The sequence below is a fragment of the Macrotis lagotis genome, chromosome 8, assembly GCF_037893015.1.
Source record: "Macrotis lagotis isolate mMagLag1 chromosome 8, bilby.v1.9.chrom.fasta, whole genome shotgun sequence".
NCBI lineage: Eukaryota > Metazoa > Chordata > Mammalia > Peramelemorphia > Peramelidae > Macrotis > Macrotis lagotis.
The window spans coordinates 195,270,453-195,297,759 of NC_133665.1; positions in this window are offsets into that span (position 1 = coordinate 195,270,453).

Sequence of the window (27,307 nt, forward strand, 5' to 3'; positions counted from 1 at the left end):
CTTTCTACATTCGGTATTGTCTGGGACAAAGCCTTGCTTGCCTGACCTGGTTTTGTTTTGTCTCCTGGACTGCTTCTGACCTCTGTTCTCAAGCCAGAACCCTTCCCTCCCACTCCATAGGGGTAGGGACCTCTCTTAGGAGCTAAGGACCATAGGGACCCCTACCACCATGGGGTGGCAGACCAGCATTTTCCAAAATCTTTTTAAAATAGATTTGAAATTTGTGTGTCTGAAGTCTTCCAACAAAAGAAAACAGCTTCAGGTGGAGCTGAAAATATTCTTATTTGCAAACTTGATCCCTGAAGGACCACAGTGTGGCAGTGCACAACAAGGCTGGGAGTTGCAGACTTATCTCATACCCCGCCAGCACTTTGAAAGCTGGTGGGTCACGGAACACCTTTCCAGTTTGAAATGAAGGAATGAAGGAATGGCCTTCGGATGCTTCCACTGCCAAGGCAACCATGATCCAAAGCATTAAAGGGAGCCTTTGGTGGATGGTTGAGCTTCTAGTGGAGGGCTGAAGAGGTGTGAGTGATGCATCTCTATCACCCCTTCCCTGCTTTGCCTTCTCTTTCCATTTACCAGACTCAGAATTTCTGTCTACAGTTCCCGAGGAAGTTGATCTATTCATCTTTGAGTGGTGAACAAATCAACACAAACCAGCCACCATCTTAGTCTGCCCTGTCCAGGAGCCCGCCCCAGACACCAGACTATGGTTCATATTCACATGCCACCTGGACAGCTAGGGAGTACCACAGTAGATAGAGCCCCCCACCAGGAGTTTAAGTGCAGTCTCAGATACTTACTAACTGGATGACCTTGGGCACATCCCATGCCTTCTCTGTCACCTCAGGTTCCCCCATCTGTACAATGGCCATAACACTCCCAGGGCTGAGGTGAGGATCAAACATTTGCAAAGTGATTAATTATCCCAGTGTCTGGAATCCAGTCGGAGCTTCCTGAATGCTTTTTCATTCTGGGATGGCATCTTGGATCCCATGGAGCAGAGTGGCCCTCCATCTTTTTTGTTCCCTTTTCCCTGCTAGAGATCACTGGAGCTGTCTCCTTTCCTGGTCTTGCCAATGTATGTGCTCCTTCTTTGGTCTCTGGAAGGTGTGATCCACCACCACATCCCATTAGAGCAATCATATGTTTTTCAGCCTTGAGGTCCAGGTCCATATGACCTCTTCTTCTGCAGCTTTATGGAAATTCCCTTCGATGACCAGTGAATGGGACAGTGACAATAGTTCAGAATCTCCTAAAATGGAGGGGGTTGGCTTTCCTGTCTTAATGAAGATGGGGGTGGGGGATCTTCAACTAAGCCCTGACCTTTCTCTTTGTGAAATAAGATCAGGATATGAGAAGCATTTAGGGAAAATAAACAAGCCAAGTATATTCTCCAGTGTCTGTCACCGAAGGGGTTTGGGGAGAAGTTGAGGAAAACACAGACTAGTTTTGGACTTCCCTCAGGTTTCGAAGAGGTGAGTACAGTGAGCAATTTCACCCAGGCTCCCTCCAGAATCCCAAGAGCCCAGCTAGGTCCCCCCCCCCCCCGACTGTCACTCTGTCCACCTGGAGCTCTGATATTGGTTTCTGTTCATTGATTGAACAGGGTCCCCACCTCTTTCCATTTTTGTGGGTAGAAGGGACAGCATCCTGAACTCTTCCCTCCGAGGCAGCTGTCTCACAGGCTCAGTGGCCCTGAGCATGAATGACTCGTGTCTCCTTATCCAAAGACCCCAAAAGTTCAAATCAGTCCCAGGTTCATGGTGGAAGGGGGGGTGATTGTCTCTGGGACCTTAAGATATCTGCAATATCATTTAGCTTGGAAATCCTGATTGTAATTAATTTATTAATTAATTTGGAAAAAAGATGTTTCATGAATGCCTCATGATTATTTTAGAGGCAGCTAGATGACTTAGTGGATAGCACTCTGGGCCTGGAGTCAGGAAAACCTGTGTTCAAATGGAGAGTCAGACATTTATTCCCTGTATGACTCTGCACAAGTCCCTTTCCTTCTGCCTCAGTTTCCTTATCTGTGAAATGGGGATCACCTTAGGACCTTTCTTTCAGAATTGTTGTGAGGGTCACATAATAATAATAAAATCCTTGGTACAGGGTCAGACACACAGTAGATGCTTGTTCCCTCCCCTTTCTCCCCCTTAATAAACTATTTCCAAATGCTACACTGCCCCACCACCAGCTTCCTCTTTAATAAATTGACTGCATGATGCCATATGTAAAATTCTGTTCCTGTAGTCACCCCAGACTGGGAAAGGAAAGGGAATTTTGACATTGTATTTTGGGGGCTTTTACAATTGTTTTGATTCTGCTGGTTATTTTTAGAGGTATGAGTTTTAAAAATTGGTTATTAGATCAATTGTGTGTTTGATTCTTTGTGTTTTACTTTCTCTGTTCTACATTTGTTCCTGTCTTCCCATTTTCTCTGAATCTCTCACATTTCTTGTTTTTCAAATAATAATCATAATAATTTCAATGACTATTATTACTATTAATTAAGTATGGGCAGTTAGGTGGTGCAGTGGTCAGAATACCAGCCCTGGAGTCAGGAAGCCCTGAATTCAAATCTGGTTACTAGCTATATGACCTTGGACAAGTCATTTAATCCTGATTGCCTCGCATCCTGGGCCATCTCTAGTTGTTCTGATTCCTATCTGGCCACTGGACCCAGATGGAGGAAGTGAGGCTGGCACCTCGGCACAACACCCCCCTCACTCAAATTCCGTTCATGTGCTTGTCATGGCATCATCGTTCTGATGTCATGGACTTCTTTGAGAATGAAGAATAAGCATCAATAATAATAATAATAATAATAACCATTTATATTGGGTCCAGCACTATTAACTGATTATCAATTACATTGCTGTCTTTTTAAAACTGAGTTTAAACTAATTAATTAATTAAATTTATCTAATTAAAACTAATGACTTTAACAAATACTTTCCAGCCATCTGTTCCCCAACTACAGAAGACCCAGGCAATGCTGCCTTCAGGGAGCTGATGTTCTCCTAGGGGAGAGGAGAGCACAATCTGGGCACAAGTAGGTCAATCTGAGATGGTTTATGGAGGGAGAGGGCACCCACTGGGGGTGCACAGCTTCATAGGAGTCTTCCTGAAGGAAGCACCAGAGGGAGGTACAAGGAGGATAGTTGAGAGGAAGGTAGTTTATAGAAACAAGATTCTAGTCTTATCAAATCTTCTAATGGAAACTCAGCACCCCTCACTTTCCTTTCCATGTCTGGTCAAAGTTTATTTTGAAAGATTGCCATTTTTTCTTGGATTGCTGCCATTTTCTTAAGGATTGAATTAAAAAATTCAGTCTTTGACTACTGTGGAGAAATTTTGAGGGAAGAGTTAATGATGCCCCATTTTCAAAACTACCTTGCATCTGACTTACCTGGAGATCTGCAGCTGGTTCATGATAAAAGTCAGCCTTGCTATGGTGTTGTGGTGCTTCCCACAATAGGGTTAACTCTTTTTCCTGTGAGGCTTAACAGGCTGCAGTGGTCATGAGACAGAAGTAGCAGAAGCCAGATTTGGATCCAAATACAGCATTCCCTCTGGATTCTGCAGCCTAACCCAGTACTGACACATTGGTTGATTGGTTCTTGTCCTTCATAATGAAGAAAGACAAAATGACATCACTATGCTAGAGACAAGTTGCAGTGTGTCAGTTCTAAGAGCTTATGGAAAATTATGTCAAAGTGTGGTTGCTCAGAGAAGTTCATCCATGTTGCATGTCAGGCTCACAGTGGTGTGCTTGCCTGAATTAACAGAAGATGCTCTCCAGATTTCTCAGTCCCCAGTGGAATAAAAGAAGGCTGTGCCCTTGCTCCCATACTTTTGAACATGATGTTTTCAGCCATGGTACCAAGCACTTTCGCTGAGGATGAATATGGCCTCTAGGTTATCTACTGCACTGGTGTCAAATTCTTCAATTTGTAAAGGCTCCAAGCCAAGACCGAAGTGGAGGGAGGGTTGGGTGCAGCATCTTTTCTTTGCAGATGACTGTGCCCTCAATACAGCCTCTGGATCGATTCTCTGCTGCTTGTGCTCACTTTGGTCTAGCAATGAACACCAGGGAAACTCAGGTGCTCCATCAGCCAGCACCCAGCAGAAGAATTTACCATCAGTGCAGTAGCTAACCATGAGGCTGTCCTCATCCTCAGTGAAGTCTTTTGATAACAAGACTGAGACTATCATGTTTACAAAAAGTATGGGAACAAGGACACAGCCTTATTTCAGTCCATTGGTGACCAGGAAATCTTGAGAGCATCATTCACTCTCCAGAACCCAGGCAAGCACACCTTTATGAGATTGACATACAATACAGATGAACTCCGGGCAACCAATTTTCCTTTGCTTTTCTTTTGATAAATCAGTGGGGTTAAGTCACTTGCCCAAGGCCACACAGCTAGGTAATCATTAAGTGTCTGAGGCTGGATTTGAAGTCAGGTCCTCCTGACTCCAGGGCTGGTGCTCTATCCACTATGCCACCTAGCTGCCCCCTAGGCAATCAAATTTTGTCATAATTTTCCATAAACACACATGACTAATAGTATCAAAGACCTTGGTCAGTTTTACAAATGTTGTATACAGACCTCTGTTCTCTCTTGGAATTTTTCCTGGAGTCGTCAGCCAGCAAACATCATATCAACTGTTCCTTGACCCTTTCTGAAGCCACACTGGCTCTCAGTTAGGTGAGCATTTTCTAGCTGAAGGATCAGCCCATAGAGGAGGACTCTGGCAATAATCTTACTGGCAGTGACTAAGAGAGAGACACTCTTGTGATTGTCACAGGACACTCTATTCCTTTTGCCTTTATAGAGATGGATGTTTGAGGCATCCTTGAATTCTTGTGGGATGACCTCTTCATGCCATATGACCTGGAAAATTTCACCCATGAGCAGTGGATCCTCCACCTTGTAGATCTCAGCTGGAATAGAATTGGCACCAGGTGCTGATGATTAAGCTTCATAGTAGGTGTTTAATGAATGCTTTTTGATATGATTAGACTGTGCTGCCCCTGTGATCATTTACATTAATCCAGTCATATATATCTAATAGTCCACTTGAGCTTGGTCCCTGGTCCCAGTCTAATTCTGACTCTGATTAACTCCTATCACATCTTTGATGGCCTTCAGACCAATAGGACAATTCTATTCCCATCATAGTGGGGTGGACAGAAAACAGCCTTGAAGTCAGGAGAGTTGGGGTCAAATTCTACTTCAGGAACTTTCTGTAGGTTGTATGACTTTAGAGAAGTCATTTCATTGCATGGTGCCTCAGTTTTCTCATTTGAAAAACAGAGATGTTGACTTTAGCATACCCACCCCTTCAGGAAACATTGTTTTGATTGAAGAGTAGAAATAGCATTTGTCTGTGTCTAGTAGACATTCATCAGAGTTCTCCTGCATGGAGGTTCAGGCTTGAGGAGGATGAGATGGAGTCAAATCCCAAACTGGGCTGGGCCCTTGATAAATAACCCAAGAGGACACAAATCTGATCCTTTCCTTCCCTACCTCCCCCTCAGCATGAGGTGTAGACTTATATGATATGTATGTGTAATGTATGCTGGGAGGATCTGTATATGTGTGTCTGTGTGTGTCTGTCTATGGGTTTCTTTTTGCATATGGGAGTGGCTTTTGTGCATGAGTGTAGCCTTGAGGGCAGGGACTAATTTGGCCTTTATGTTCTAGCTCAGGGCCTGTTACATAGAAGATGATTATTAACTTGACTCATCAGCCATCCACTCATCAATTCTGGGATTCACCATGACTCCCTTAGCAGCACATAGTAGGTCCTCCATAAATGCTTGCCTGGTGAGCTGCCTCATCAAACTAGCCCCCCAAGCCCCATAATCCAATTTGATCTCCAACCCATTGGCTAAGTGTCTGTGATAGGCACAGCATTGCTGCAGGCCAGAGAGTATAGGCAAAATGCAATCAGCCTCAACTAGTTTCTGCTTTAGCTGGAGTATTCAATATGCAAGCAAATAGGCAAAGGCATTGGGTGGAAGCCATCCAGAGGAGGGAATGCCTTGGGTGAATTTGGGGAAAATGAGGCAGTTTATATCAAAGTGTGTAGAAAGTGCAATGAGGCAGAAGGATAGTTTCCAAGAATGGAAGAAGGCAGAAAGTAGGATAACAGGTTCTAGGACGGCTTTGGTGGAACCCATAATGGAGAAGCAAGGTCACGAGTAATCTGTTAGGCAAGTAGGTGTAGAGGCCCATCCGTGTTCTGCTAAGGGTTCTGAGGAAGAGAAGACAGAGGATTTGGGCAAAACCGAGTTGTTCCACAGTCATATTTCAAACTAGGAAGCTTATTTTAGCAGTTATTACGGGGATGGATTAAGGAGGGAAAGATAGGAAGCAGAGAAAAGGAGGAGACAGTCCTACTGGGCAAGGAGATCAGATCAAGTCTTACAATTGAGCAGTGGCAGGAGGAGAGCAGAGGATCGAAGGAGTTCTGACAGAGTGAGGAGAGACAACTACTGATTACTTATGGGAATGAAGAAGACAAGGATAACTATTAGAAGGGGTTAGGATTGGTGGCCTTGAATAAAGTGGTTCCAGGCAATGGAATGGAGACTAGAGCCAGAATGCAAATCATTGGCCAGTGGAGGGGCTGTGGAGAATGTGGAAGCAGTGAGTTCTAGGAGGTTGGCAAAGAGATCCAAGATGACCAAAGAAACGGTGTGAAAAGTCCCCAAACCAGGACATATTCCAAGGTTGTCCCTGGATTCTCCTTTAGCACCATTTCCTAGAGGGGTTAAAGTGATACTCTTTTTATTGGCATCAAATAATGACGTCCTTGGAATAACAGCTGGTGGCAGAGGTCCCAGGAGGCAAGCTCTCCTGAAAATAATACTGAAAGCAAACTGATAAATATGTCCCAACTGGCTCCCTTTGCTTTCTCTTAGTAGCCTCTCAGTTTGGATTTCCCCTCCTCCCCCAGGATAATGAGATCACATCTTGCTCTGAATTCTTGAGAGAAGGGCAGAGATTTCTGTAACTGTATTCCTCCTTATCTACAATGACTATAGTGAATGTCTTACCTAAAAAAATCTTCTACTGAGAAGCAACCATAGTTTAATCAAACTGTCCTTCACTAGAAGTAATGCCATCATTTAGGGGCTGCAGGCTTGACAAAGAATAGAGAAACTGAGCTTCTGCTCCCTCATTCTCTAATTCCTTTGGACCTCAAATAAAGCAATTAGTCGATTAATCAGTATTAATGAATGACCTTCAGTGAGCCAGGCATGATACTAGGTTCTGAGGTACAAAAGTCATAGATGAAGACAACTTTTCCTTATTCCCTTTAAAGTCAGAACCTTCCCCATTTATCATGCTTGTATCATTCTTGCATAGTTGCGTGCATGCTGTCTCCTTCAATAGATTGTGAGCTTCTTGAGAGCAGGGACTATTTTTTGCCTTTCTTTTTATTTCTAATGTTCAGCAGTGCCTGCCACATTGTGAAGACTTAATAAATGAGCACGGATTGATTTACTTTCCATAAGATGCTTAAATTCTCTGGGGGAAATACACACTGCTAGAATCCATGGCTATTGCTTCTGGTGCTGCTGCACTAATTGGAAGTCCAAATTTCCTAACCTTTAGAGATTTACAAGGTTATTCTCTGAATGAGGCAGTGGTGGAGAGCAGTTCATTTTCCACCATCACTAGCGTGGATTGATGCTGTAGGATATGCTGGCTACAGGATATTCCAAGACCCAGATATCCACCTAATTATTTCAGTCCATACCAATATAGCCACTGGGCATCATCTAATCCCATCAAATTATCAAAATACACGAATCTTTCCAAATCCATCAAGTATTTGTTCACACTTAGATTAGATTTCTGATTGACTAATTCAATAGAAATGTCTTGTCCTTTCATTATGTTCATTGAAGTTACAAAATTAATATCAGGTGTTTGGTGGGGAGGGAGTGTACATGGAGGTGAGTCAATGCAAAAGCATGGAGGTGGGAAATGTGATGCTATGTGTGAGAAATAGTGACAATGTTAGTTTGGTTATACCCAAAATGTAGAAAGAAGATTGATCTGTGTAGACACAGATCTGTGTAGACACCCTAGCCATCAAGAGAGATCGTGATACAACATATTCTAATTGACTCACACCCGGACCCTGATACTATGTGACAATATTTTTATTCCTCTCTGGTCGACTGTCCAATTTCTTGGTCAGCTATTCTAGATTCCTGTCCTTCTTAAAGACCCTCCTCCTGCCCACATCATCCTTAACCTTTTCACTCAACTGAGGACCTAGTCTCAGTCTTGACTGGGAAGGTTAAGGATGCTGTTTTAAACTCTTCATCCACAATCATCCACAGTACTTTCTGTCTGCATTTCTTCAAGTCTCTTTCCTTTGTTTGTTTGTTTGTTTTTTTGCAAGGCATTGGGGTTAAGTGGCTTGCCCAAGGCCACACAGCTAGGTGATTATTAAGTGTCTGAGACCGGATTTGAACCCAGGTACTCCTGACTCCAGGGCTGGTGCTTTATTCCCTGAGCCACCTAGCCCCACCACTCTTTCCTTTGTTTTTTAAGGTATGAAATGGCCTTTTCCAATGCCAAGAATTAGGATCTTCTTATGCCATTGATCCAATCCATTCCCACCTTCTTTGGAGGCTTGGTTGGGAATCATAATCTCTCTCCTTTATTCAATCTTTCCTTTTCTATCATTTCCTTCCCCTCTGTTCCAAGAAAATTTGTGTTCCATGTCCAAGGGAAAAAAAAAAAAACCTTCTTTCAACCCTTCCACCTACCCTGGTATATAACAAATTTCTTTCCTTTTACTAATAAACTTCTAGAATGCACAATGCCATATATATGTATATGAGCTTTAAAAAATGTTGGTTGAATTTTGAAAAAGGCAGCTGCTCCTATTGCTTCTCATTTTCATTCCAGCCTTTCTCCTCAAGCCAGTTAGACTGGCTTATTCTCTCATCATTCCAGTGAAAGGGTTCTTTCCAAGGTTGCCCACAATCAGTTACTGCCTAAGGCAATTCTTTTCTTATTCTCCTTGGCTTTTCTGTAGCTTCTGATATTGTTGACTACTTGCTTTACTAGAATGTTCTCTTCTTTACTCTTTCTCTGATCTTTATTGGTTCTCCGTCATCCATGTCCTTACTGCTCTTTTTCAAGATGACACTAGTTCTAATCTTTCTCTTTACATCTCCTAAGAATATATGTTTTCAAGGCTCCATCCCAGATCTTCTCTTTTCGCTCTATTTTCTCTCTTTGATGAAATAGTGGAGAATGTGATGGATCTGGAATCAAGAATACTTGGATTCAAATCCTGCTTTAGACAGTGTAGTTATATAGTGCTGGAAAAGTCCCAATCTCTTTATTTCCTCATTTCTAAAATGGAGATGATATGAAGCAACACCAACTTCATAGGATTGTGGAAAGACTGAAAGGAGATAATGTAAATATTTTGCAATCTTTCAAATGCTGCACAAATATGCACTACTAATTTTGTGACCATTATTGGTAATCTGATCCACTTCTATGGATTCAAACACAATCTGTATGTAGATGACTTTTGGATCAATATTCCTGGTCTTATGTCTCCACTTACAGGGCCTACTGCCACCTAACTGTCATCATGCCCCAAACTAGACTCATCACCTTCCCCAATATACATATCCTTCCTCTAAACTTTCCCATCTCCCTTGATAGCACCACCATCTTCCCAGTGACTTCAAATGTTTTAAATTATATTTTAATCTTCATGATAACATATCTAATTTCTCTTCCTCCCATTAAGAGATCAAGAGATCAGTATATAAAGTCAGGCACTTTTCACCCTGTCCATGCTTAAAAAAGAAGTCTCAATATGCTCAACCTTTCTATCAGGAGGTGACAGAAAATCAATTTTCATGGTGATTCTTCTGAAGATGTGGTTAGTTCCTGTGCTGATCAGGGCTCCCAAGTCTTTTAAGGTATTTTTGACATTATTATTGTTATTATATAAATGTTGCTTCTGCTTCTACTTATTTACTTTGCACCAATTCATACAAGTTTGGCCAGGTTTCCCTGGAACCATCCTTTTCATCATTTCTTATAGCACAGTCACATCCCATCAATTTACATACCTTAACTTGTTTAGCCATTTCTCAGCTGATTGACTTTTCTTTGTTTTTTGATAGTTTGCCACCACAAAAAAAGAACTGCTAATCCAGCAATACCATTACTGAGTCTATACCCTGAAGAGATGATGAAAAGGGGTAAAACCATCCCTTGTACAAAAATATTCATAGCAGCCCTGTTTGTGGTGGCAAAGAATTGGAAATCAAGTGAATGTCCTTCAATTGGGGAATGGCTGAGCAAACTGTGGTCTATGTATGTCATGGAACACTGTTGTTCTATTAGAAACCAGGAGGGATGGGAATTCAGGGAAGCCTGGAGGGGTTTGCACGAACTGATGCTGAGTGAGAGGAGCAGAACCAGAAAGACACTGTATACCCTAACAGCAACATGGGGGTGATGATCAACCTTGATGGACTTGTTAATTCCATCAGTGCAACAGTCAAGGCCAATTTTAGGGTATCTGTGATGGAGAATGCCATCTGTATCCAGAGAAAAACTGTGGAGTTTGAACAAAGACCAAGGACCTTTAGTTTGAACAAAGACCCTTAATTTAGGGAAAAAAACCCTGATATCTTTATTGTCTGACCTTGCTATCTCTTATACTTTATGTTTCTTCTTTAAGGATATGATTTCTCTCTCATCACACTCAGTTTGGATCAATGTACACCATGGAAACCATGTAAAGACTAACAAATTGCCTTCTGTGGGGGGTGGGGGGAGGAAAGTAAGATTGGGGGAAAATTGTAAAACTCAAAATAAATAAAATCTTTAATAAAAAAAGAACTGCTATAAATATTTTATACATATGAATCCTTTTTATTTTATTTTTTTCTCTGAGATAAAGACCTAATAATGACATTGCTGGCAAATAATATGTGCAGTTTAATAATTTGAGGGGAGCACAGTCAGACCCAAATTCTAGCATACTGTCAACCAGCATGCATTAATGATCTTCTTCAAAAACAAAGGACAAACAGCAACAACCATGTACCTGTTTGTCTCTCATTGTCTTTTTCTGCCATTGTCTGATGGATACCTCATTCCTACATAAAGGAGTTACCAAATCTTGTCCATTTTTATCTCCTCAAGATCTCTTATATTCATCCCTTATTTTCCATATGCATTGTCACAACCCTGGAGCTAGCTCTCCACCCCTCTTACTTGGACTACCCTTGAGTGGCTACTCTGAATTCAGTCTTTCTTCTTTCCAATCTATCATTTACACAAATCTGATAATAGTTTTCTTCAGGAATACCCATGTTACTCAATCTCAAATCTTCATTAGCTCCCTATTATCTTTAGGAAAAAATATTCTCTTCATCACCTGAATTTTCCATCATTTCTCCAATCAACCTTGCATTCCATAATCCAGCCAGATAAAAATAGAAGATATTTATTCCCTGAATGGAACTTCCACCTGTGCTTCTGTGCCTTCTCTGGCTGATCCACCATTCTTGCATTACATGCCCTCCTTTTTCTTTCCTTAATGCACAGTCCAGGGGTCATCTCCTTTCAAGACCCCTTTTCTGACTCCCTCAGATGAAAATCTTTTCCTCTTGGTCATGTCACTATTTTGCTTGATCATTATGCATCTTGTCTTGTAATTACAAGGTATGTGTCATACCCCTCTTGACTCACAAGAATGGAATCTCATCTCACTGAAGGAAGAACCCAAGACAGTGCTATGTATACAATTGGATGTTTATTTAATTTCACAGAGGACATGGTCATTTATGGTGAACTGGAAGGAGCTATGTGTAGTCTCCTAGTTAAGGTCTCTACATTCTGTATAGAACTCAGATTGAGGAGACTATCAGCCTGACCAATAGCTGGAGGGCCTACAATATATCACTACACATATCAGCATGGGGCTGTGCTATCAGAAGGAGAGATTTTAGGGGCTAAGTACCAGTCATTTTCAAGAAACTGGCCACTAACAGTCTTGATCTTCTCTCCTAGGAAAATTTGGGTGAAGTGAATTGCCCAGATTTCATCTAATTTAGCTGATATCCTCACACTTTGTATAAAGATTTTTCCCAGAGACAACCAGCCATAATTGACTTCCCCCAGTTGCTTATCCATCCAGTCAGCAAGAGTGACCATCTACATGTGTCTTTAAGGAAGGTGGCAATCCATTCAGCTTCTCCATGGGGGTAACCTTAGGCATGAGAAATTAGATGATTTGACCAGTCAGGTATTTTACAAGTTACCAGGGATACCAGATGTTAAAGATAGCAGAAGCTGACAGATTATTTCTTCCTTAATCCTCTTAAAGAACTCAGGTGATTAGTTGCAATTGAGAATCACTTTCATTTGTTATGCCCTGTTCTCTCCTTAAACTCCAGGTGCTCTGCTTCCTTCACTTTCAGACACCTAACATCCTTTGAGTTTGGGAGAAGATTGAGGCCAACTAGTATGAATTCTCTTCCTTGCCTTGCTCCAGTACTCTTTTTTCTCAGAATGTTTTCTAATCCTTTTCTCTGGGTTAGCTGAGGAAGTGACCTCCTTGCCAAAGTGACCTTCTGGTAGCCTGGAGCGAGATCCTGTAATGACATGGAAAACATGGTGGGGGCCATCAGAAGTGACCAGTATTTCAGCTACTTCTCTGAAACTTTGGAGACCATGTGACCACCTCTCTAAACCTCAGTTTTCTCAACTACACAACTGTCATAATCGCCATAGTTTCTTCCTTCAGAAGACTGTTATGATGAAACAGAATGAAATCAAATTGTAAGGCACCTTACAATTCCATCTCCCTTCCCTCTTTCCTTCTTGAACTTAAACTACTTATTACCACCCAAACCCAAATTAGTCTCCCCCTATCCTCTGGCCCCCTGCTTTTAAACTAAAAAAACCTGCTCGCATCTCCTCTGCCACTCATGGATCCCATTCCTCCATCAAATTATTTTTAGCCTTTTATATCATATGATATTTTTTCTGCCCAACTTTGAAAAAGAGCAGAATCCATTAGTTCCTTCTGCTTTCTTCATGCCCACGCAGTCTTCACATTCCCAGTCTGGTTTCCATGCCCAATACTTTAATGAAGCAGCTCTCTCAAATATTACATATGACCTTCTTATAGTTAGAAGTAATTTCCTCTTTCCTTCATTATTCTTATTTTTAGTGCCTTTTAATATGTGTCTCTAAGTTTTTATCTCCATCTTTCTCATCTATCTGTTGAGCAAGCAATCAGTCAACAAACATGTATTAAGTGCCTCCTATGTGCCAAGTTCTAGAGATTCAAAAAGAGGCAAAAGATGGTCCCTGCTCTCAAGGAAATTACAATCTAATGGAAGAGACAAAAATAAATGTTTACAACCAAGCTATATAATGGATGAATAGGAGATCATTAAAAGAGGGAAGGCATTAGAATTAACAGTTTGGAAAAGAATTCCTGTAAAAGTTGGGATGTTAGCTAGGACTTAAAGAAAACCAGGGAAGCCAGTAGGCAATCCTGGGGAGGGAGAATGCTCCAGGTGTGTGTGGGGGCAGCCTGAGAAAATGCCCAGAGCTGAAAGAGGGAGGCCAGTGGAAATTCATAAATGGCCTTTGAATTTCTTCTTTTGAAATTATTTAAAATTTCTACTTCTTGTTCTATTAATATGAGGGTTTTGTATTTTGTATAGTTTTGGTTATTTCATCTAAGCTGTTGATATTGTCGAAATATCCTTCAGCAAAATGGTATCTATAATATGTCTTTGTCATTGATTTAGAAATCTTTTTCATTTTTGAAATTGGCAATTTGATTTTCTTTTTTTAATAAAATTAATGTTTTATCTATTAGAAACAGGTCTCAGTCTTATTTGTTAATTCAATTTTTAAAAAAATTTGTCCATATCTTCTTCAATTTTCAGAATTTATGCTTTACTGTTTAACCATATTTTTAAAAAAAGTTTTTCTGGTGTTTTACTTGCATTTACAATTTATTTATCTGCACTTTTCTTTTTAACTAATACATGTGTTTAGTGATATATACATTTTGTTTTTAGGAATGAACTGGCTGTATCTTCATAGTTTTAGAATGTTGTTTCATTGCTGTCATTAACTTTATTGATATTAATTATAATTTCTGTTTTGTCACTGGTTAGGCCACCAGAGGCAGGGGCAGTCAAGCCCAAGAAGGTACCTGTCCTTCACACACCAGGGGAGTGAGATCATCTTTATTTATGGGAGAAAGCATTAATAAATAATTCCCTTTCCAAGATTAGTTCACATGATGGTTCATGTAATCTTTTTTCTTCCTTTCTCTGATTTTCTAAAGTACTTATCGTCTTTCAGGCTGTGAAGAGAGGGACTGTGAACATGGGGGAATTGAGGGGTGCTCTGGTCTGAGTGACCGGAGACCAGTCATCTCACTCTTAAAATGAGCAGGATGAAATAGATATTGTCTAAGGTCCTTCTAGACCTAAATCAATGAGCCTGTGAATAATTCAGGACCAAGGACAGATCCACGGGTCACTTGAGACCTCCCTCCAAACTGACATTGCACCACGAGTGACTATTCTTTGTTCCTAATCATTCAGTCACTTTCCAATTCCATGCACCAGGAAAACACCTGCCATCTTGTCTACAAGGAGAACATGAAAGATTGAGTCAAAGATTTGGCCAGAATCCAGAAATGGTTTTGTCTTCCTCACTCCTCTGCAGTATGAGGGGATTCAAAGAATATTGATAGTATGGTACAGTGGTTAAAGCACTACACTTGAAGTCAGCAGACCTGAGTCTTCAGACCCAGAAGCTCCTAGAGCCTAATTTTCCTCATTTGTAAAACTGAATTCATATTATTTTCACTATATACTTCATAGTCCTTATAAGTTCTTTACAAACCTTTTAGCGCCAGCTGAGTGTGAATTTGCAATGAAATGAAAATAAGATGCTCTGGCATGATCTACTGTTGATAAAGTCATCTTGACTCAGGATCACTGCTTCCTTTTCTAAATGGTCACAAATCATCCCTGTAATAATATGTTCCAGAATTTTGCTAGACTCATCCAACCCCTATAGTTTCCAGAACCCATCATTTTAGTTTTTTTGAAAATCAAGATAATAGTTGCCCTTTTCCTGTCTTTCAGCTCTTCTCTCATCCGCCAGGACCTTGGAACGATCACTGCCAAAGGTTCAGCAAGCATATTGGTTGGATAGTTTCTTGGGGACTGGGATTCACTGAATATAGTTAAATACTGCCTTCACCTTCCACTGACCTGGAGAGGCTACATACCATTGTACATTTTTGTACATGAAGAGACCATTCTCTTCAGCAGAAAAAAAGTAAAAAGGAAAGTTGAGCGACTCAGGTACTTAATGCTTATCTCCTTTCTTTTGTTCCTTAATCTGCTATCCTTGTACTCCAGAAACACAAAGAGCCCATTTAAGTGATATAAAGGACCACAGAAAATTGCTGGGGAAATTGGATGATGGCATGGAAGGAATTAGATCTAGCACAGCTTCACACACACACACACACACACACACACACACACACACACACACACACACACAGACAGAGGCATATATTAATATAAACTCCAAATGCATATGTGACCTAGATATAAAAGGTCACACCATAAGCACAATTGAGAATCATGGAAAAAATATCCATAAGGTCTATAATTAAGAGAAGGTTCTAGGGAATAGAGATCATAGAAGATCTAGAAACTCTGATTACATGAAAAATTTAAAAGTTTTGCACAAACAGATTGACTAAAGCTAAGATTAAAAAGGAAACAACTACAGCAAGTTTCTCTGAAAAGATCTTATTTCAAAAAATATAAAAGTAACTGATTCAAATATGTGATAGTAAAAGACATTTCCCAACTGATAAATGGTCACAGGGCATGGACTGTAATTTTCAATGGAAGAAATCTGTAGTCACATGACAAAGTGCACCAAATCACTACTAATTAGCAAAGTAAAAACTAAACAAAATTTCAACTTCTGACATACATCAGATTGGAAGAGATGACCAAAACAGGCAATTAGGAAATGTTGTTAAGCTTTTAGCACATTACCTGGCACACTCTAGGTGCTTAAGAAATTATTTTTATTCACTTCAACCATCCATCCATCCGTCCGTCCATCCATCCATCTACCCATTCAATCATTCATTCTTCTTTCTGACAATTCACTTGTACTGCTTACTCCCTTGCAAAAGACCAATTTATCCATATACAATTTTATTTGAAGAAAGCTTTACTGGGTCATAGGAGAACACAATTGGAGATAGAGACACCTTAAGAGCTCAGCCACTTTAGCACTTTATTTTATAGTTAAGAAAACATATATTTTTGCAACAAACAATACTAAATGGAGCATCTGGTGACTATTCCTACTGATCATTTCCAGACCTGGGTGAAGTCTTTTTTACTGAGAATCCTCTGAGACCCTAACTCAGTAAGAGACTGTGTAGTTGCCTCAGGCAGTATTGTCCTTTCTTATTTGGATGTTTCTTGGGTATATTCTACATCCAACTCTTGCCCTTCCGTACATCTCCCATCCACAGGCATCGAGACCTTCTTGCACTAGCTTCTTCTGGGGTGACCACCTTCTACTGGCATCGAGACCTTCTTGCACTAGCTTCTTCTGGGGTGACCACCTTCTACTGACTTGGGGCTTCTCTCTTGTTCTGATCTCTGAGACCACTTTTCCATGCCAAGCTCACCACATTAGCAATGAGATTCCAACCAGAGGTGGCTGTCATTTGGATTATCTTCCTCCATGATCTCTCCCCTGGTTTTGGCCACATAGACCTGCACAGGGACAGGTGTCTCTTCTTAGGATTTTTGCCCTGCCTCATTTCTGTCCTGATATAAGAGTATTAAATTCCTGGGCATTCTCTATTTGTATCTTTTGAGCAAAGTCACCTTTTCACAGAACCAGATAGGAAAAGTCAAGAGCAAGTATTGTCCAGGGAAGGCAGTTGAGTGTTTGCAAGGAAAGAAGGGGAAAATGATGAAAGGGAATGTAGTGAATTCAATATAAGCTTGGACTGAGTGTCACTTAGTTGGAGGGGAAACAAAGAGTTAAAGAGACCAAGTGGTCACAGCCTCTCATTTCTCAACTTCTCATCCCCAATCTTCAGATGTTCCCTTGGAGAGCTCCCTGTTTTCTAACCACATTCCCCAGGGGTTCACAGTAATGTCCAGGGAGGACCTGCTGACATTGCTGCTCGGCTCCCAGCATTTGAGCAAACAGCATAAATGATGAAAAGCACATGATGCTTTTCCAGCTCATTGACTGCTAAACACACTATTACTGTCTTAATCTAAAAAAATGATTTTAATCATGATATTTAACCTGCCAGCATCTTTGCCTTCGTAGGTCTTGGCTAGAGGAAGGAGCTGAGAAGACCAGTTTTTGAAGCTATTGCCCATTGAGAGGATCCCCTCCAAAGTCCAGGTTGGTTTCATTTAAATACAATTTATGCTAAACATCATTTGTCTGATCCAAATGCTTAGAGATTAAATTATGCACCAGGCAAGCATCGGATGTGTGTTTCAAACAGGGAGATAAGCTGAGGTCCCTTCCTGAGAGCAGAAGCTTCGGTCACATGGAAGGTCTGGCTCCTGCCAGGGGGTGCCAGCCTGCTGTGTCCAGTAGATTGCCAGAGAAATCTGTGGCTGAGGGCTGCTCCTCCTCAGGCTGAGCTTCAGAAAGACTTGGAAGTGACCCAGGTGCTACCAGGCTGGGAGGAGGAGAAGTGGAGGGAACTGGCCCGCCCAAAGGCTCCTGAGTAAGCCAGAAGCCTGGTGAGCTTGAGTCAAAGTCTATTCAGAAACCTCCGTTCTAATGGCAGGGTCAAAGCCCTGACCCACAAGAGTCTCCTAAATGCTTAGGCTCCTTTGTCTCCCTCAGTGGGGCCAGGAAATCTGGGCACCTGACCTTTCCTGCCTGGGAAAACACAGACAAGCTGCTCTTCTTCCTGAGACATTATTTTCTTATCTCTAAAATGGGGCCAAAAAGACGTGCCCAATATACTTCAAAGGTCATTTCAAACAGCCCATTAATCATCCCAGAGGATTTTCCCTTCAGGAGGATTCGGTGGGTTAGACTTCTCTGGTAACTTAGAACAGGATGCCATTGGGAGAAGGAGGTCTTCATCATTGACTCAGGTTCTTTATCAGTCCCCTGTAGAAGACAGTGATCTTGGGCTGGGGGTACAGTTCTGGGGACCACTCTACACCAGAAAGATTTTCCATGGAGGCAAAGTGATGGGCTATACATCCATCCTCCATAAACAAGTTTAACAAAGCTTGGATGCTCCCCCACAGCCACCTGTCCAGGTTGCTCATCCCTATTTCCCACACTTACTATTTGATCCAGTGATCCTGGGCTCCAGGCTGTTCTATGAATAAGACCCTCCCTCTCCTGGCTCTGGGCCTTGTCTTTGATGTCCCCTAGGCCTGGATAGCCCTCCCTGGTTTCCTTGAAGTCACACTTAAATTCCTACTTCCTCCAGGAACCCTTCCCCCTCTTCAGTCCAGGGTCTTCCCTCTGTTCATGATCTCCTGTTGGGTGTCTGGAGCTTGTTGGAACAGGTTTCTTTATTTTTTTCTCTCTGATTGGAGTGTGGGATCCTTGAGACAAAGCTTATCTTTTGCTTCTTTTTTGTCTCCTCAATTTGACTAAGGGTCTAAGTGAAGGTTAGAAATAAAGTCTACAGTCCAGGGCCCATAGTGCAAGCCCCTCCCCCTCCCCCTTTAGATTCCCTGGACTCTTCCCAGTGCAGCTCAGGGTTAACTCCTGCTCAGCCCTTCTCCATGATGGGCCTAGGGAGCCCCTCAACTTTCTGATTCCCTCATCCTGGGGTTATTTGAGGGAAAGAAGACCCAGCGGGGCCCTAGCTGCATGTCTAAACCCTTAGAAGCTCAGTTAGGTCTCTTGGGCATTTTGGGGGCACCTCTTCCAGGGCAGGCCTGTATGAGCTAGCACAGGGAGTAGGAATCCACTGGGACTCTCTTCCTGTAGAACTGGGATCATTTGGAGAAGGTTAAAGTCCCCTTTTGCATTAGACAAAAAGCCTTGGCTAAACAAATTAAAACATCCTGGAGACAGTTAACCTACTAAAGAGAACAAATGGTCTTCCAGCATTTTAGGAACACCTATTTACATTCCATTAAGTACAGCATCAACTCCAAGTCCTCAATCATTTATCACTCCCTATTCATTATGGAAAGTTCTCAGACTCCCCAGAGCAGTGGGGGGTGACCTGGGGTGGGAGTGGGGTGAACTTTCCTCTTCCTCAGACTTCCTCCACCTCCCAATCATCATCCAGAGCCCTTGAAGAGAGATTTCAGAAACAGAAGGAAGTGGGACTAATGACCTCACCCTGATCCTAGTCCCCAGTAGCTCTCTGTTGGGGTTTTCTCCTGATCACAGGGATCTCCTCCTGATCACAGGGATCTCAGACCCAACATGTCCCAAATTGATTTCACTCATTATTTTCCCCCCTGAATCGACTTTTCTCCAAATGTCCTCAGTTTTGTCACTCTAGAGAGGATGCCATCATCCTCCCAGGGGTCCCTTCTCTCACTGTTCCTGGCTTCCTCCCACATCATAGGCCCATCAGTTCCAGCTGGCTCTCTGAACTCTGGCCCATTTTCTCACTCACACAGCCATGTCCCCATGAGAGCTCTCACCCAGACTACTGGAGCCTCCTCCTGCATGCAGTCTGGCCCTCGGGTTTGGCCCCATCACTCCCACCTCAAAGAATCACACTGGACATTCCCTACTTTGAAGACAACACACTAACCTCTCAGCCCCCCACAGTCTGGCCCAACCTACAGGCCCGGGATCTAGTCCATATTTCCCTTCCACTTTCCCTCTAATTTCCAGTTCTATACTTGGGGTCCTCCAAACTCAGCCTTCTGCCACCTCACTCCATATTTCTCTATATCATGCCTTAAACAACAGCCCCATCTCCCCCACCCCTCCCCCAACCTCTCAGAAGTCTGGGCTTTGTTTACCCTCTCTGAGGCCTAGAGGAATATCTGTTTTTCCTGGTCTCAGATTTCCATGGTATGTAATCCAGATCAAGCCAGCCAAATGTAAGCTCCTTTTGGGCTCCAGTTTGGTTTTCTAGCCTGATATACAGGTGGGCCTTATTGTAGTGGTCTGTCCTTTGCTCTCAAAGAAGACCACAGTCTCAGGGAAGGGCTGCCATGACAAGCATGTGAATTAGTTTGGAATGAGGGGCTGTGCTATGTCATCAACCTCACTTTCTCCTCCAGAGCCATCCGGTTCAGTGGCCAGATATGAATCTGGAAGACTGGAGATGGTCCTGGATGGAAGGCAATCCAGGGTTAAGCGACTTGCCCAAGTCAGGAGGACCTGAGTTCAAATGTGACCTCCGACACTGCTTCTCTGTTTGATTTTGACCAAGCCCTTCTGTTTGCCTCAGTTACCTCCACTGTAAAATGACAATAACCCCCAGAGTTGTTGAAGTGATTAAATGATTCAATGTTTGTGAACCTTATATAAATGCAGGTTATTATTATTATTAAAAGCTTGTAGGATCAGACTGAATTGAAAAAATATGTGCCCTACTCATTTCTTTTGTCTTAAAGATTATATTTACTCTCTTTAACAATGTTTTACATCGAAGAGTTTTTATTGCTACCCTGGATTTGTAAATTATGTACCACATGCCCAGCAATCCTATGCCCATTTACAAATAAAAATGATAGAAAAAATAGAAAACATGATTTTGTACAAAATAATCAATTCACGTATCTTAGATTTTCACCAATGTCTCTACAGTTGATTTGTGATAAGGTAGCACCCAAATCATTCTTTTTGCTTCCCTGCCCCTCTATACTCTTTGCTAGGCATGATCCAGATTTTCCCCTTGTGTTCTCCTTATATGTCACTAGTTGAAGTTGGTTGGTTCTTGTCCTTCATTATCAAAAAGACCAAAATGATGTCACTATGTTTGAGACAAATAATGTGTCTGACTGTGGCTGATGAGACCAATATGAGCTTGGAATGCTCTACCATAGGATGGGCACAAATAGTACATGTGAACCCCTGGGGTGCTCCCTCTAAACTTATATAAGTCACATTTCCTTTGAGCTGCTTCAGTTCTGCCTTCCTCATAGAGTGCAGCCTCCTCACTGATGAGGGCATGCCATGCTGGGAGGTCCTGTGCCAGCATCTCCCAGTACGATCAGTTCTAAAGTTTGTCCATGAGACCTTCAGACTATCCAGGTTTCACAGACATATAGCAATGAGGTCAGCACAATGGCTCTGTAGACCTTCTATTTGGTAGTCAGTCTAAGCCTCTTCTCCCCCATACTTTCTTTTGGAACCTCCCATATACTGAGCTAGCTCTGGCAATGTGAGTGTCAATCTCATTGTCAATGTGTACCTCCTTGGATAGGACACTGCCAAGGTAAAGGAACTTGTCCACAAAACTCAAAACTTCTCCATTTGCTGTCATCAATGGTTGCACATATGGATGGTGTGGTGCTGGCTGATGGACCTGGGTTTTCTTGGTGTCCATTGTTAAACTAAAATGAGCATAAGCAACAGAGAATCAATCAATATGTTGTTCTATCTCAGCTGTTGAGGTTGAGTGGGCCATCATTTGCAAATAGAAGATCCTGATCCAACCCTCCCTCCACCTCAGTCTTGGTTTGTAACCTTTTCAAGTTGAAGAATTTGCCATCAGTGTAGTAGCCGACCTTGAAGTTATGTTCATCTTCAGGGAAGGCATTTAATAACATGGCTGAAAATATCATGCTTAAATGTATGGGAGCAAGGTCACAGCCTTGTTTTACTCCATTGGTGATTGGGAAATCTCGAGAGCACCATCTGCTATCCAGAACCCAGGCAGGCATGTCATCATGAAATTGATGTATAATACTGATGAACCTTCCTGGGCAACAAAATTTTGACATAATTTTCTATAAACCCTCTTGACTGATGGTATCAAAGACCTTGGTCAGATCTACAAATGTTGTATGTAGACCTCTGTTCTGTTCCTGGCATTTTTCCTGGAGTGGTCAGCCAGCAAACACCACATCAACTACTCCTCTACCTTTATGAAACCATACTGACTCTCAGGGAAGTGATCAACTTCCAGTGAAGGATCAGCCTATTGAGAAGGACTCTGGAAAGAATCTTACCAGCAATGACTAAAAGAGAAATACACCTGTGACTGTCACAGGACAATTATTCCCTTTACTTATGTAGAGATGGACAGTGGAAGCATTCTTGATTTCTTGGGGGATGACCTCTTCGTTCCATATAACCTGGAAAATTTTAGGCAGTTTTTGGATGAGCAATGGACCCCCCCCCCATCTTGTAGATCTCAGCTGGAATAGAATTAACACCAGGTACTTTGCCACTTGAAAAACAATCTGATTGAGGTAAGGGTCAATGGCTCCTGCATTGATTGGATGGTCTGTGAAGAACACTATAGAAATGTTCAGCCCATCTCTCTAGAATCATGTCCCTATTGTTAATCAATGTGGATCCATCAGCACTGAGTAGTTGAGATGCCCCATATGTCTCTGGTCCACAAATAGCCTTCAGAGCATCATAAAAGCATTTTGGTAGGTGTTAGGGTGGGCGTATCACTCTCCTTTCATTTGGTTTCCCACTGCCAACCCAGGCTGCTCCAGCATCACAGACCACAAATACATTCAGACCATCATCACAAGTCCTGTTTCCTATCAGATCAGGCCAAGGGGTGAAATGGTTTTGGAAAAGGCAGTGAGAAGGATGTCTTTGCCCAACATACCCCTCACTATAATAAAGAAAATACACAAGTCATGCCACCATTAATTTGGTTGTCGTGGTATTCTTTGAAATTAAAGGAAAACTATTATTATTATGCATGAACTAAAAGTTCTTTGGAGATACATACAGTGAGCTCCCTGCAGGGAAGGCCTGGAACCTAATAGCAGGCCCATAGGGACCTGGACATGGGGGTGTCAGAGAAAGTAAAAGGAGCAGAGGAAAAGGAGAGAATCAGAATTCAGTCACAAAAGTGGAGAAAAAGACCTTTGGGGGATTCATTGACCAGAGGAAGAAAGTTACAGCCCAGAGAGGGAGAGTCTTGGTAATACAGCAGAAAGAGAAAGAGAATCAGAGAGGGTCCAGAGAAGTTACTCTAGACCATGGCACTTCCATATTTTTCTCCTGCTAGATGGGAAGTAGGATCTGCCTCTCCATCACGTCCATACCAGGGCACTACAGGTGAGAGAACCAGGTGTCTGCCTTGAGATTTTCTTGAACTTCCCAGCAGGAGATGTGGTCCTTTCCTGCTCAGACATTTGTCCCCAATACCCTGATCTGAGCAACTGGCTACCTTGTTTTCTGGATCTGGAAGCTCTCCAAGATATCCATTCTGTTGACTTCTGATCTAGATTGGGGATGAGGTCTCATGGGATCTCTGTCACTGTTAAAATAATTGAATTGCAAAATCATAGTGTCAGAGTTCAAGTCAAGGATTCACTCACATACACTGTATCTCCTACTTGCAAAATATCTCCATAGTGAGTATATGAACAATTCCCTTGGACTGATTCACTGTTTCTACTTATGTGTAGAGGACACACACACACAAACACACACACACACACACACACACACATACACACACACACACACATACACACACACAGAGTTTTGGGGGCTAAACACTGAATATAAAACCTCAGGACAACTAATTTCACTTCCTATAAATGGTGGCCCTGCAATGAGGCACCACCCAAGGAAATGAAGCAAATGAGGAACTTGACATGAATTTTCCCCTGGCTCTTCTCAGGTCTACTGAGAATGATATTCATCACTCATCCTCCCATTTTCTCTTCCACTGTAATAGGTCTTTTTGCATCTCTTCATGTGAAATAATTTACCCCATTCTGCCTGTCCCTTTCTTCTGTACCCAATGTTTACTTCTTTCCTCATTCCTTAATTAATTTTGTCATTCCCTCAAATTCACATTATCCATATCCTGTCTTTATTTCTTCCTTCTAGCTGAACTATTAGTTTTAGAATTCTTTTTTTTTTTTTGCAAATCAATGGGGTTAAGTGGCTTGCCAAAGACTACACAGCTAGGTAATTATTAAGTGTCTGAGGTCGGATTTGAACTCAGGCCCTCCTGACTCCAGGGCCGGTGCTCTATCCAGTGTACCACCTAGCCACCCTAGTTTTAGAATTTTTAAGAATTACAAGTATCATCTTGGTATGTAGGGATGTAAAAGTTTAGTCCTATTGAATCTCATGTTTGCCTTTGCCTTGTTTATACTTCTCTTGGGTTTTGATATTGGAGATCAAAGTTTTTGGTTTAATTCTGGTCTTCTCCTTATGAAAACTTGAACTTATTCCATTTTGTTGAATGACCAGCTTCTCCCTGGATTCATGATACTTAATTTTGCTAGGAAAGTGATTCTTGGTTGCAGTCCTTGTTCCTTTACCATTTGAAATGTCATGTTCCATGACCTCAGTTCTTTTAATATTATAGTCACTAAGTCCTGTATAATCCGATTGTGACTTTCCAATATCTGAATTTTTATTTCTGGTCACTTGCGGTATTGTTTCCTTTATCTGATAGTTAATGAAACTTGGCTGTAATATTCCTTGGCGTTTCCATTTTGGGAAATCTCTTTCTTGAGGTGATTAGTAAATTCTTTCAAAGCCTATTTTGCTCTCTGATTCCAGGATATTGGGGCATTTTTCCTTGATAATTTTTGGAAAGATGTTCTCCAGAAACTCCTTTTGGTTATGACTTTCAGGTAGTCCACTGATTCTGACATTGTCTCTCCTGGAACTATTTTTCAAATCAACTGTAGAGAGACAGCAATACTGAATATATTATTTTCTGATCAAAATGCAATAAAATTACATTTAACAAAGGTCAGTGGAAAGATAGATTAGGAATTAATTGGAAACTAAATAATCTATTTCTCAAGAATAAGTAGGTCTAAGAACAAATCATAGAAACAATTTCACTAAAGAGAAGGACAATAATGAGACAAATAGCAAATTTGTGAGTTGCAACCAAAGTAGTATGTAAGGGACAATTTATTTCTCTAAATTCTTACATCAACAAAATAGAAGAAGAATAGGTCAATTAATTGGGCATACATCTAAAAAAAACTAGAAAAAGAACAAGCCTAAAATCCTCAATTGAATATCAAATTGGAAATCCTGAAATGCAAAATTTATTGATAAAGCTAATTAGTAAATCTAGGAGTTAGTTTTATAAAAAAATTGGATAGAAAACCATTGGTTAGTTTGATTTAAAAAAGAATAAAACCAAATATTCAGTATCAAAAAATGAAAGGGTCAAAATCACCTCCAATGAAGAAGAAATTAAAGTAGTTATTCATTAGGAAATATTTTACCCAATTATATGCCAATAAATCTGACAATTTGAGTGAAATTGATGACTATTTATGAAAAATATAAATTACTCAGATTAACACATAAGTAAATAAAATGCCTAAATAACCTCATCTTAGAAAAACAAATTGAAAAAGCCATTGATGAACTCCCTAAGAAAAATCTCCTGGGTCAGATGGATTCACAAGTAAATTCTACCAAACATTTAAAGAACAATTAATTCCAATATGATATAAAGTATTTGGAAAAGTAGGCAAAAAGGAGGTCTTCTTCCTCATTTTCTGATACAAATTTGACACTGATACTTAAACCAGGAAGAGTGAAAAACAGAGAAAGAAAATTATAGACCAATTTCCTTAGTGAATAACACTGCAAAAATGTTAAACAAAAAGTTAGCAAGGTGAGTCCAGCACTATGTCACCAGGATTGTATTCTATGAACAAATAGGATTTTTACCAGGGTTAGTTCAATATTTGGAAAATCATCAACATAATTGGCCATGTCAGTAACAAAACCAAAAGATGCTGAAAAAGCTTTTGACATAATACAGCACCCATTTCTATTAAAAACCATAGAGAGCATAGAAATAAAGGGTGAGTTTCTTAAAATAAATACTATCTATCTAAAATCATCAGTAAGCATGATCTATAATGAGAATAAACTAGAAGTTTTCCGATAAGATCAGGGGTGAAGCAAAGATTCCCATTATCACCAATATTATTCAAAATAGCACTAGAAATGTTAGCTATAGCAATAAGAGATAAAAAGGAAATTGGAACAATTAGAATGGGGAAAAAGAAACAAAACTATATTTAGAAAACCTTGGAGAATCAACTTGAAATTACTTGAAATAATTGATGATGGTGATGTTTGTACTCCTTTCTCAAAGAAGACAATGAAACCAGAGAGGTGATGCCATGACAATCAAGTCAATTGGATTTGAGTGAAAGAGTGCTGTATTAAGTTATCAACCTTGTTTTCTCCTCCAGAGCCATGTGGGGCCAGGGGTCAGATATGAATCAGGATGCCTGGAGATGAATTTGAAATAATTAAGAAATGTAGACAAATTATATGATGGAAAATAAACCCACATAAATAATTAGCATTTCTTTATATGACCAATAAAGTTTAGCAGCAAGAGATATAAAGAGAAATTATATTTTTAAGAAAACACTATAAAATACTTGGAAGTCTACCTGCCAAGAAAATCCAGGAAATATATGAATAGAATTATAAAAAAAACTTGTCACACAAGGAGAGTCAGATCTAAACAATTGGAAAAATGTCATTTGCCCATGAGTAGGCTATCAATATTATAAAAATGACAATTCTTCTTAAAACAATTTACTTATTTGACACCATACCAATGAAACTACCAAAAATTATTTGCTACGACTAGAAAAAATAGCAACAAAATTCTCTGGAAGAATAAAAAGCCAAGAATATAAAGGGAAATGATGAAAAATGCAAAGGAAGGTGGCTTAACAATATCAGATCTTAAATTATATTATGAAATGGTAGTCATCAAGGCTACCTGGTACTGGTATAAGAAAAAGAGTGATAGCCCAGTGGAATGGGTGAGACCTACAAAATGCAGTAGGCACTGACCAGAGCACCTTTGAACCAGTGATACCAAATTGACACATGTAGTTTAGAGTAAGCACCCAGCTGTTTATATGGACTCTCTGTTCCCAATGTGGTAGAGTATTCTGAGCTTATATTGGTCTAGTCAGTCAGTCAGGGACATTATAATTTGTCTTAGATAGTGGTGTTGTTTGGTCTTTTTTGATAATGAAAGCCAAAAACCAACCAACTAGATCTAC